The 12615-nt window shown below is 36.7% G+C and overlaps 1 protein-coding gene and 1 long non-coding RNA gene across 2 annotated transcripts in view; both read left to right on the top strand.

The window, feature by feature from the left end:
* The window catches only part of LOC106057117 (testis-specific serine/threonine-protein kinase 2-like), a 57682-nt gene that overhangs the window by 31468 nt on the left and 13599 nt on the right, over positions 1-12615 (top strand). The gene's annotated exons all lie outside the window — the stretch shown is intronic.
* LOC129925253 (uncharacterized) lies at positions 1534-2742 on the top strand. Its single transcript, XR_008777080.1, has 3 exons — positions 1534-1752; positions 1885-2024; positions 2613-2742. It is a non-coding gene; the product is annotated as an uncharacterized LOC129925253 (long non-coding RNA).

Below are 12615 nucleotides of genomic sequence, written 5' to 3'. Positions count from 1 at the left end.
GTTGGTGTAGTTTAGTGTAAATGTCTGTGTGTATGTTGGTGTAGGTTAGTGTAAATGTCTGTGTATGTTGGTGTAGGTTAGTGTAAATGTCTGTGTGTGTGTTGGTGTAGGTTAGTGTAAATGTCTGTGTGTATGTTGGTGTAGGTTAGTGTAAATGTCTGTGTATGTTGGTGTAGGTTAGTGTAAATGTCTGTGTGTGTGTTGGTGTAGGTTAGTGTAAATGTCTGTGTGTATGTTGGTGTAGGTTAGTGTAAATGTCTGTGTGTGTGTTGGTGTAGGTTAGTGTAAATGTCTGTGTGTGTGTTGGTGTAGGTTAGTGTAAATGTCTGTGTGTATGTTGGTGTAGGTTAGTGTAAATGTCTGTGTGTGTGTTGGTGTAGGTTAGTGTAAATGTCTGTGTGTATGTTGGTGTAGGTTAGTGTAAATGTCTGTGTGTGTGTGTTGGTGTAGGTTAGTGTAAATGTCTGTGTGTGTGTGTGTTGGTGTAGGTTAGTGTAAATGTCTGTGTGTGTGTTGGTGTAGGTTAGTGTAAATGTCTGTGTGTGTGTTGGTGTAGGTTAGTGTAAATGTCTGTGTGTATGTTGGTGTAGGTTAGTGTAAATGTCTGTGTATGTTGGTGTAGGTTAGTGTAAATGTCTGTGTGTATGTTGGTGTAGGTTAGTGTAAATGTCTGTGTGTGTGTGTGTGTGTTGGTGTAGGTTAGTGTAAATGTCTGTGTATGTTGGTGTAGGTTAGTGTAAATGTCTGTGTGTATGTTGGTGTAGGTTAGTGTAAATGTCTGTGTGTGTGTATGTTGGTGTAGGTTAGTGTAAATGTCTGTCTGTATGTTGGTGTAGGTTAGTGTAAATGTCTGTGTGTATGTTGGTGTAGGTTAGTGTAAATGTCTGTGTATGTTGGTGTAGGTTAGTGTAAATGTCTGTGTGTATGTTGGTGTAGGTTAGTGTAAATGTCTGTGTGTATGTTGGTGTAGGTTAGTGTAAATGTCTGTGTGTATGTTGGTGTAGGTTAGTGTAAATGTCTGTGTGTATGTTGGTGTAGGTTAGTGTAAATGTCTGTGTGTATGTTGGTGTAGGTTAGTGTAAATGTCTGTGTGTGTGTTGGTGTAGGTTAGTGTAAATGTCTGTGTGTGTGTTGGTGTAGGTTAGTGTAAATGTCTGTGTGTATGTTGGTGTAGGTTAATGTAAATGTCTGTGTATGTTGGTGTAGGTTAGTGTAAATGTCTGTGTGTATGTTGGTGTAGGTTAGTGTAAATGTCTGTGTGTGTGTTGGTGTAGGTTAGTGTAAATGTCTGTGTGTGTGTTGGTGTAGGTTAGTGTAAATGTCTGTGTGTATGTTGGTGTAGGTTAGTGTAAATGTCTGTGTGTATGTTGGTGTAGGTTAGTGTAAATGTCTGTGTGTATGTTGGTGTAGGTTAGTGTAAATGTCTGTGTGTATGTTGGTGTAGGTTAGTGTAAATGTCTGTGTGTATGTTGGTGTAGGTTAGTGTAAATGTCTGTGTGTATGTTGGTGTAGGTTAGTGTAAATGTCTGTGTATGTTGGTGTAGGTTAGTGTAAATGTCTGTGTGTGTGTTGTTGTAGGTTAGTGTAAATGTCTGTGTGTGTGTTGGTGTAGGTTAGTGTAAATGTCTGTGTGTGTATGTTGGTGTAGGTTAGTGTAAATGTCTGTGTGTGTGTTGGTGTAGGTTAGTGTAAATGTCTGTGTGTATGTTGGTGTAGGTTAGTGTAAATGTCTGTGTGTGTATGTTGGTGTAGGTTAGTGTAAATGTCTGTGTATGTTGGTGTAGGTTAGTGTAAATGTCTGTGTGTATGTTGGTGTAGGTTAGTGTAAATGTCTGTGTGTATGTTGGTGTAGGTTAGTGTAAATGTCTGTGTATGTTGGTGTAGGTTAGTGTAAATGTCTGTGTGTGTATGTTGGTGTAGGTTAGTGTAAATGTCTGTGTGTAGTTTGGTGTAGGTTAGTGTAAATGTCTGTGTGTATGTTGGTGTAGGTTAGTGTAAATGTCTGTGTGTGTATGTTGGTGTAGGTTAGTGTAAATGTCTGTGTGTAGTTTGGTGTAGGTTAGTGTAAATGTCTGTGTGTGTGTGTTGGTGTAGGTTAGTGTAAATGTCTGTGTGTGTGTGTGTTGGTGTAGGTTAGTGTAAATGTCTGTGTGTGTGTTGGTGTAGAATAGTGTAAATGTCTGTGTGTGTGTTGGTGTAGGTTAGTGTAAATGTCTGTGTGTGTGTGTGTTGGTGTAGGTAAGTGTAAATGTCTGTGTGTGTGTGTGTTGGTGTAGGTTAGTGTAAATGTCTGTGTGTGTGTTGGTGTAGAATAGTGTAAATGTCTGTGTGTATGTTGGTGTAGGTTAGTGTAAATGTCTGTGTGTATGTTGGTGTAGGTTAGTGTAAATGTCTGTGTGTATGTTGGTGTAGGTTAGTGTAAATGTCTATGTGTATTTTGGTGTAGGTTAGTGTAAATGTCTGTGTGTATGTTGGTGTAGGTTAGTGTAAATGTCTGTGTGTATGTTGGTGTAGGTTAGTGTAAATGTCTGTGTATGTTGGTGTAGGTTAGTGTAAATGTCTGTGTGTATGTTGGTGTAGGTTAGTGTAAATGTCTTTGTATGTTGGTGTAGGTTAGTGTAAATGTCTGTGTGTGTATGTTGGTGTAGGTTAGTGTAAATGTCTGTGTGTGTGTTGGTGTAGGTTAGTGTAAATGTCTGTGTGTATGTTGGTGTAGGTTAGTGTAAATGTCTGTGTATGTTGGTGTAGGTTAGTGTAAATGTCTGTGTGTGTGTGTGTTGGTGTAGGTTAGTGTAAATGTCTGTGTGTATGTTGGTGTAGGTTAGTGTAAATGTCTGTGTGTATGTTGGTGTAGGTTAGTGTAAATGTCTGTGTGTATGTTGGTGTAGGTTAGTGTAAATGTCTGTGTGTGTGTGTGTTGGTGTAGGTTAGTGTAAATGTCTGTGTGTATGTTGGTGTAGGTTAGTGTAAATGTCTGTGTGTATGTTGGTGTAGGTTAGTGTAAATGTCTGTGTGTATGTTGGTGTAGGTTAGTGTAAATGTCTGTGTGTATGTTGGTGTAGGTTAGTGTAAATGTCTGTGTGTGTATGTTGGTGTAGGTTAGTGTAAATGTCTGTGTGTATGTTGGTGTAGGTAAGTGTAAATGTCTGTGTGTATGTTGGTGTAGGTAAGTGTAAATGTCTGTGTGTATGTTGGTGTAGGTTAGTGTAAATGTCTGTGTGTATGTTGGTGTAGGTTAGTGTAAATGTCTGTGTGTATGTTGGTGTAGGTTAGTGTAAATGTCTGTGTGTATGTTGGTGTAGGTTAGTGTAAATGTCTGTGTGTGTGTTGGTGTAGGTTAGTGTAAATGTCTGTGTGTAGTTTGGTGTAGGTTAGTGTAAATGTCTGTGTGTGTGTGTTGGTGTAGGTTAGTGTAAATGTCTGTGTGTGTGTGTTGGTGTAGGTTAGTGTAAATGTCTGTGTGTGTGTTGGTGTAGGTTAGTGTAAATGTCTGTGTGTATGTTGGTGTAGGTTAGTGTAAATGTCTGTGTATGTTGGTGTAGGTTAGTGTAAATGTCTGTGTGTATGTTGGTGTAGGTTAGTGTAAATGTCTGTGTGTAGTTTGGTGTAGGTTAGTGTAAATGTCTGTGTGTGTGTGTTGGTGTAGGTTAGTGTAAATGTCTGTGTGTGTGTGTTGGTGTAGGTTAGTGTAAATGTCTGTGTGTGTGTTGGTGTAGGTTAGTGTAAATGTCTGTGTGTGTGTTGGTGTAGGTTAGTGTAAATGTCTGTGTGTATGTTGGTGTAGGTTAGTGTAAATGTCTGTGTATGTTGGTGTAGGTTAGTGTAAATGTCTGTGTATGTTGGTGTAGGTTAGTGTAAATGTCTGTGTGTATGTTGGTGTAGGTTAGTGTAAATGTCTGTGTGTATGTTGGTGTAGGTTAGTGTAAATGTCTGTTGATGTTGGTGTAGGTTAGTGTAAATGTCTGTGTATGTTGGTGTAGGTTAGTGTAAATGTCTGTGTGTATGTTGGTGTAGGTTAGTGTAAATGTCTGTGTGTATGTTGGTGTAGGTTAGTGTAAATGTCTGTGTGTATGTTGGTGTAGGTTAGTGTAAATGTCTGTGTGTATGTTGGTGTAGGTTAGTGTAAATGTCTGTGTATGTTGGTGTAGGTTAGTGTAAATGTCTATGTGTATGTTGGTGTAGGTTTATGTAAATGTCTGTGTGTATGTTGGTGTAGGTTAGTGTAAATGTCTGTGTGTAGTTTGGTGTAGGTTAGTGTAAATGTCTGTGTGTGTGTGTGTTGGTGTAGGTTAGTGTAAATGTCTGTGTGTATGTTGGTGTAGGTTAGTGTAAATGTCTGTGTGTATGTTGGTGTAGGTTAGTGTAAATGTCTGTGTGTATTTTGGTGTAGGTTAGTGTAAATGTCTGTGTATGTTGGTGTAGGTTAGTGTAAATGTCTGTGTGTATGTTGGTGTAGGTTAGTGTAAATGTCTGTGTGTATGTTGGTGTAGGTTAGTGTAAATGTCTGTGTGTATGTTGGTGTAGGTTAGTGTAAATGTCTGTGTGTATGTTGGTGTAGGTTAGTGTAAATGTCTGTGTGTAGTTTGGTGTAGGTTAGTGTAAATGTCTGTTTGTGTGTGTGTTGGTGTAGGTTAGTGTAAATGTCTGTGTGTATGTTGGTGTAGGTTAGTGTAAATGTCTGTGTGTATGTTGGTGTAGGTTAGTGTAAATGTCTGTGTGTGTGTGTGTTGGTGTAGGTTAGTGTAAATGTCTGTGTGTATGTTGGTTCAGGTTAGTGTAAATGTCTGTGTGTGTGTGTGTGTTGGTGTAGGTTAGTGTAAATGTCTGTGTGTACGTTGGTGTAGGTTAGTGTAAATGTCTGTGTGTGTGTGTGTGTTGGTGTAGGTTAGTGTAAATGTCTGTGTGTACGTTGGTGTAGGTTAGTGTAAATGTCTGTGTGTGTGTGTGTATTGGTGTAGGTTAGTGTAAATGTCTGTGTGTGTGTTGGTGTAGGTTAGTGTAAATGTCTGTGTGTGTGTGGGTGTAGGTTAGTGTAAATGTCTGTGTGTGTGTGTGTTGGTGTAGGTTAGTGTAAATGTCTGTGTTTATGTTGGTGTAGGTTAGTGTAAATGTCTGTGTGTGTGTGTTGGTGTAGGTTAGTGTAAATGTCTGTGTGTGTGTGTTGGTGTAGGTTAGTGTAAATGTCTGTGTGTATGTTGGTGTAGGTTAGTGTAAATGTCTGTGTGTGTGTGTGTTGGTGTAGGTTAGTGTAAATGTATGTGTGTATGTTGGTGTAGGTTAGTGTAAATGTCTGTGTGTATGTTGGTGTAGGTTAGTGTAAATGTCTGTGTGTATGTTGGTGTAGGTTAGTGTAAATGTCTGTGTGTATGTTGGTGTAGGTTAGTGTAAATGTCTGTGTGTATGTTGGTGTAGGTTAGTGTAAATGTCTGTGTGTATGTTGGTGTAGGTTAGTGTAAATGTCTGTGTGTATGTTGGTGTAGGTTAGTGTAAATGTCTGTGTGTGTGAGGGTGTAGGTTAGTGTAAATGTCTGTGTGTGTGTGTGTGTTGGTGTAGGTTAGTGTAAATGTCTGTGTGTGTGTGTGTGTTGGTGTAGGTTAGTGTAAATGTCTGTGTTTATGTTGGTGTAGGTTAGTGTAAATGTCTGTGTGTATGTTGGTGTAGGTTAGTGTAAATGTCTGTGTGTGTGTGTTGGTGTAGTTTAGTGTAAATGTCTGTGTGTATGTTGGTGTAGGTTAGTGTAAATGTCTGTGTGTGTGTGTTGGTGTAGGTTAGTGTAAATGTCTGTGTGTGTATGTTGGTGTAGGTTAGTGTAAATGTCTGTGTGTGTGTGTTGGTGTAGGTTAGTGTAAATGTCTGTGTGTGTGTGTTGGTGTAGGTTAGTGTAAATGTCTGTGTGTATGTTGGTGTAGGTTAGTGTAAATGTCTGTGTGTGTGTATGTTGGTGTAGGTTAGTGTAAATGTCTGTGTGTGTGTTGGTGTAGGTTAGTGTAAATGTCTGTGTGTGTGTGTGTTGGTGTAGGTTAGTGTAAATGTCTGTGTGTGTGTTGGTGTAGGTTAGTGTAAATGTCTGTGTGTATGTTGGTGTAGGTTAGTGTAAATGTCTGTGTGTATGTTGGTGTAGGTTAGTGTAAATGTCTGTGTGTATGTTGGTGTAGGTTAGTGTAAATGTCTGTGTGTGTGAGGGTGTAGGTTAGTGTAAATGTCTGTGTGTGTGTGTGTGTTGGTGTAGGTTAGTGTAAATGTCTGTGTGTGTGTGTGTGTTGGTGTAGGTTAGTGTAAATGTCTGTGTTTATGTTGGTGTAGGTTAGTGTAAATGTCTGTGTGTATGTTGGTGTAGGTTAGTGTAAATGTCTGTGTGTGTGTATGTTGGTGTAGGTTAGTGTAAATGTCTGTGTGTATGTTGGTGTAGGTTAGTGTAAATGTCTGTGTGTGTGTATGTTGGTGTAGGTTAGTGTAAATGTCTGTTTGTGTGTATGTTGGTGTAGGTTAGTGTAAATGTCTGTGTGTATGTTGGTGTAGGTTAGTGTAAATGTCTGTGTATGTTTGTGTAGGTTAGTGTAAATGTCTGTGTGTGTGTGGGTGTAGGTTAGTGTAAATGTCTGTGTGTGTGTGTGTTGGTGTAGGTTAGTGTAAATGTCTGTGTGTATGTTGGTGTAGGTTAGTGTAAATGTCTGTCTGTGTATTGGTGTAGGTTAGTGTAAATGTCTGTGTGTGTGTTGGTGTAGGTTAGTGTAAATGTCTGTGTGTGTTGGTGTAGGTTAGTGTAAATGTCTGTGTGTATGTTGGTGTAGGTTAGTGTAAATGTCTGTGTGTGTGTGTGTTGGTGTAGGTTAGTGTAAATGTCTGTGTGTATGTTGGTGTAGGTTAGTGTAAATGTCTGTCTGTGTGTTGGTGTAGGTTAGTGTAAATGTCTGTGTGTATGTTGGTGTAGGTTAGTGTAAATGTCTGTGTGTATGTTGGTGTAGGTTAGTGTAAATGTCTGTGTGTGTGTGTTGGTGTAGGTTAGTGTAAATGTCTGTGTGTATGTTGGTGTAGGTTAGTGTAAATGTTTTTCTGTGTGTTGGTGTAGGTTAGTGTAAATGTCTGTGTGTATGTTGGTGTAGGTTAGTGTAAATGTCTGTGTGTATGTTGGTGTAGGTTAGTGTAAATGTCTGTGTGTATGTTGGTGTAGGTTAGTGTAAATGTCTGTGTGTGTGTTGGTGTAGGTTAGTGTAAATGTCTGTGTGTGTGTTGGTGTAGGTTAGTGTAAATGTCTGTGTGTATGTTGGTGTAGGTTAGTGTAAATGTCTGTGTGTATGTTGGTGTAGGTTAGTGTAAATGTCTGTGTGTATGTTGGTGTAGGTTAGTATAAATGTCTGTGTGTATGTTGGTGTAGGTTAGTGTAAATGTCTGTGTGTATGTTGGTGTAGGTTAGTGTAAATGTCTGTGTATGTTGGTGTAGGTTAGTGTAAATGTCTGTGTGTGTGTGTGTTGGTGTAGGTTAGTGTAAATGTCTGTGTGTATGTTGGTGTAGGTTAGTATAAATGTCTGTGTGTATGTTGGTGTAGGTTAGTGTAAATGTCTGTGTGTGTGTTGGTGTAGGTTAGTGTTAATGTCTGTGTATGTTGGTGTAGGTTAGTGTAAATGTCTGTGTGTGTGTTGGTGTAGGTTAGTGTAAATGTCTGTGTGTGTGTGTGTTGGTGTAGGTTAGTGTAAATGTCTGTGTGTGTGTTGGTGTAGGTTAGTGTAAATGTCTGTGTGTATGTTGGTGTAGGTTAGTGTAAATGTCTGTGTGTGTGTTGGTGTAGGTTAGTGTAAATGTCTGTGTGTGTGTTGGTGTAGGTTAGTGTAAATGTCTGTGTGTGTGTTGGTGTAGGTTAGTGTAAATGTCTGTGTGTGTGTTGGTGTAGGTCCACTGTTTTCAAGACGATTGTTACTTTTACAATTTGATAGCTAAGACAGACATTTAAAAAACTCAGTGGTCACTAGCTTTCACAAACTATCGTCAAACCGTGACGTCCATAGAGTCCGGGAAGTCACTTTTTCATAAGGTGCATAGTTATCTCCAGTCTTTAATAATTCAAAATATTATTATTTCATTCATGGGCGTAGCCAGGATTTTTTTCGGGAGGGGGGGGGGATTTTTCTCCCCCCCACCCCCGGCCAATATATATATATATATATATATATATATATATATATATATATCAGTGTGTGTGTGCGCGCGCGCGCGAGCACATAATTAATCTTTATTATATTCTGACCCTTCCTTCTTTTGGAAAACGTTTAGTGTACCCTAAAATGAGTTCTTCCTGGAGTTAGTGGAAACCAGCAAGGGAGTCTGGGGGAGCGCTGTGAACTACTTCCGGTATTGAAAGCTAACAAAAGGCATATTCTGAGGTATTTACAGAGCATTATCCTGCTATAAAAAGTTTTATCTCAAAAACCTCATGTGCTTTTGCTTACTAAATTAGATCCTCCCGCGCCGTTCGGCGCATTGTGCTTTTTTAGCGGCCGAAAGGGAAAAAGACGCTATTCGTTTTGTGTGGCCTGTCTGTCCGTCCGTCCCGTTTAGATCTCAGAAACTAGAAGAGAAAATAAAAATCGGAGATCATGATATTTTAGATCAATCGGACATCTTGATATTTTAGATCATTCTGATATCATGATATTTTAGATCATTCTAAGTTCTGATGCAACGGCTACTTTTTTCTTTTCCGAAAGTGAACCATCTAATTTTTTAAATTATCTATGCAAGCAGATTTTTAAAAAAATACACCACTTTTCAATGAAAAACTTCAGGGGAGTAAGTCTTTTAAAATGGTCACAGGCTTCTTCATTAATAAATCAAGCTTTATTAATAGATTCGCGCATTGGTTAAAAAAAATTGCATCTAAGGTCACAATGGAAAAAGTATCAATGTATCATTATAACATAGATTTTCCATTTATTTCTAACTCATGGAATAGAATACTGATTCAACTATCATAAATGGATATAGGTTTTCTCTATCTGAGATAGCCTAAGATCTAAGATATTTGTTTTCAATTAGACATGAGAGGTCAACTTTGAAACTCAGGATTAAAGATATTATTAAGTAATATATTTTTTTCAATCACTTTGTATGATAGTTTAGACTTTCTATTAGTGCCATGTTGATATTTGTTATTATGCAGACCAGACCGGCCTTAGATAATTAGAGGTCCTAGGCAAAGCAGGGGCGTAGCTAAAAATTTTCCATCGTTTGGTTGCCCGGGGGGGGGCACTTGACCTCTTTGGGGGCCCCTGCATTTTGCGTAATATTTAATTCTTACTGTAAGATATACTCATTTGGGGGGCCCCCCTCAAGTGGGGGCCATGGGGGATTTTAAAATTCTCCCCCCTCTTCCCCCACCCTGAGGCGAAGTGTATGCTATCTGGTGGCTTAAAATGAAATAGAACAAGATTACAAAGAGAGTTTGTGTTACACAAACTCAGAGGCGGCCCCCGTCGAAGTCGGATCCCTGTCGGATCTGCATATTCGCAAATAATATTCAAGAGGTGATTTAATTTTGATGGTCAAAAGTAATAATGTTTCAAAGATTCATTTGCCGTAAATTTAAATTTAAATTAAATAAAAAATAGTAGATTAGTTTTAGTATATTATAACATTGCAATATTGATCAAAACGTTTGGAAATGAAAATCTACACTTTTTTTTTACACTTTAAGTTTAGAAATTGAAATTCTACATCTTAATCTAGTCTATTTTAGTCTAAACTAGATCTAGAAATTCTAGATCTAGACTCTAAAATAATTTTAATTAGAATATAAATCCAGATCTAGATATACTGTAATAAAAATCTAGATCTAGTTTAAAAAATCTAGATTAGATCTAAATCAAGATATCATTCCTTTTTTAAACGCGAGTCACATAACGAGGCTTAATAAACATTACTATACCGAGTTCTTTATTCATTTCATTTGAAGAATTAATTCCATATAACGTCAGAGGGGAAAAAAAACACTACGTCACAAGGCCTAGCTAGACTAAAAATCGCCTTCATCATTACGAGCCATTTATCGAGTGTTCATAGACTTTGGTGCACCGAGTGCGTTCTTTAAGCATTTCATTTAAAGAATTCATTCCATATGACGTCAAAGGATAAAAAAACACTACGTCACACGGCCTAGCTAGAATAAAAATCGCCTTCATCATTACGAGCCTTTTATCGAGTGTTCATAGACATTGGTGCACCGAGTGCGTTCTTTTAGCATTTCATTAAAGAATTCATTCCATATGTCGTCAAGGAAAAAAACAACACTACGTCACACGGCTTAGTTAGACTAAAATATGTTTTCATTAATCCGAGAAATTTTTCGAGGGTTAATAGGCATTTGTGCACCGAGTGCGTTCTTTTAACATTACATTTAAAGAGTCCATTCATATTACGTTAAAGAAAAAAAAATCCATTACCTCACAATAGGCTAGTACCGGTACCATAAAAAATGTCTTTATTTACACGAGATATTTAACGAGGGTTAATTGACATTGGTGCACTGAGTTCTAATAGAATTTTTTTAAAGAGGATCAAAGCCGCATTGTTTTTGCGTTTTGTCTGTCAGTCGGTCTGTCCGTCATCTTGATATTAAAAAAAAACAACAACTAAAAGTTATTAAAAATTGATTAACCTTTTTTTTTAAGTTTCAAAACATCGCAATAATTTTTAGGTATGAACACAATTGAAAAGTTTGTATAATAGATTGTTCCGGATGTTTGTATAAATAGTAAAAGAAAAAGAGAATTTCAGATAAATGTAATACCGTTAATTAAATTTTTTGGATGGTCTCGTATAAAAATTAGATGTACTACAGCCATGTGGAGAGATTTTCATACCTTACTTTGGTGTTTGGATTCTGTTTTCCTTAAAAATCGGAACATAATATTAACGATAATTAGATTTTTTAATGTTTTAGGTAGAAAGTTAAATGTACTGTAAGAGAGTAGTGAGTTAAAATATTTTTCATAAAAATCCGTAAAAACAATATTTCGTAAATGAGAAGATTATTTGTTTATTAATTAGAAGAGGGAGTTCAAACAATTATTTGGCGTTAGTAGATTTTTAAATAAATTCGGAAATTTCTGGCGACGATTTGTAAGAAACAAAATCCGGAACTTTCTTTGTCGATTACAAAACTTCTATGTTATGTTTCAGCAAGAAAATTAAATGTCTAAAAAGTAATTTTCAGTAATCAATTCTAGTAAATTACTTTTTTTTAAAGCCCTGAACAACCTATTGTCGATATTTTTAAAATTTGTTTAAAGATGAAAATACGGAACAATTTGATATTGATAACCAAATTATAGTGACGCATTGTCAAATAATATAAGTGTAATATTAGTAAATTATGCGATTTCAAACAATCATTAGGCATAATTCATGTTTTATAAAACAATATCCGGAACATTTTTACACTTAATGAAATATAAGTCAGTATAGAGATTTTGATTTAGCATTAATATGCTATTTACATAAAAAACGGAACAACATATTATTGATAATGTGTTTTTGCAACGTTTATGCATGGAAATGGAATGTAATATAAATTAGAAGAGCAAACAAACATTTGTTTGGGTTGATTAGTTTTGCACAAAAAAATCTGGAACAATCAATTTTTTTAGATACTTAAAACTATTGAGATGTTACGGGAGGAACATTAAAGGGTAAATCAGATTTTCAATAGCTTTTAGAGTTCTAGTTTTTTTAATCTAATCGTGACGGACAGACCGACCAACAGACAAAACGCACAAAAATAATCTTCTTTTATTCAGATGGGGGCACTAAGCAAAAAATAAATAAAATCTGATTTTTTAAAAAAGTTTAAGGGATTGGTTTAGCACCTGGTCATATTGCGACGTTACGCTACTGCACGAAAATCGCTGCATAAATATTCCATTTAAAAAAATGTGCGTGATATTTACATACAAAGTGCATTATTAGCCTTTATAAACAAACAGAAATGTTTTCTTTTAATTTTAGCGGCTAGTTGACCAGAAAAAACATCTTTAACTATTATTTATATTTGTTGTAAACATTTCCTGTACATATTTAAAATATATTTGACTTAGTGATACTGAAAATACACAAAGATTGTCCAACTTTGTTAGCATATTGTAACATTGCCTCCCTTACATTTACGTAATTGTTTTAGAATTGGTGTATTTTTATGAAAAAATCGCTTGCATAATTAATTTTATAAATTAAACGGTTTGCTTTTAGAAAACCAAAAGTAGCCGTTGCACCTAAACTTTTCAAGCCGCATTTAATGATGAAATAATATTTTTCATATCTCTTCTAGTTTTCGAGATCTGATTGTGACAGACGGACAGACGGACAGACAGACAGACGGACATTTTGCACAAACCTAATAGCGGCTTTTTCCCCTTACGGGGGCCGCTAAAAATAAATAAAGAAAAAAAAATGTTTTCAATTGATTAAAGACCTACTGCACTCCAAATCCGCGATTAATTCTCTACACAAATTGTAATGAGTCCTGTGCGAAGACCGCCCCCCCCCCCAAAAAAAAAATCTGATGCCCTAGTTTTCTTATGCCTAAGGACGGCCCTGTGTAGATCTATATTTTAAATCTTAGCCT

Source organism: Biomphalaria glabrata, chromosome 3 (genome assembly GCF_947242115.1).
Source record: "Biomphalaria glabrata chromosome 3, xgBioGlab47.1, whole genome shotgun sequence".
NCBI lineage: Eukaryota > Metazoa > Mollusca > Gastropoda > Planorbidae > Biomphalaria > Biomphalaria glabrata.
The sequence above is the reverse complement of the archived record's forward strand: the minus strand, read 5'-3'. Positions and strand labels throughout refer to the sequence as shown.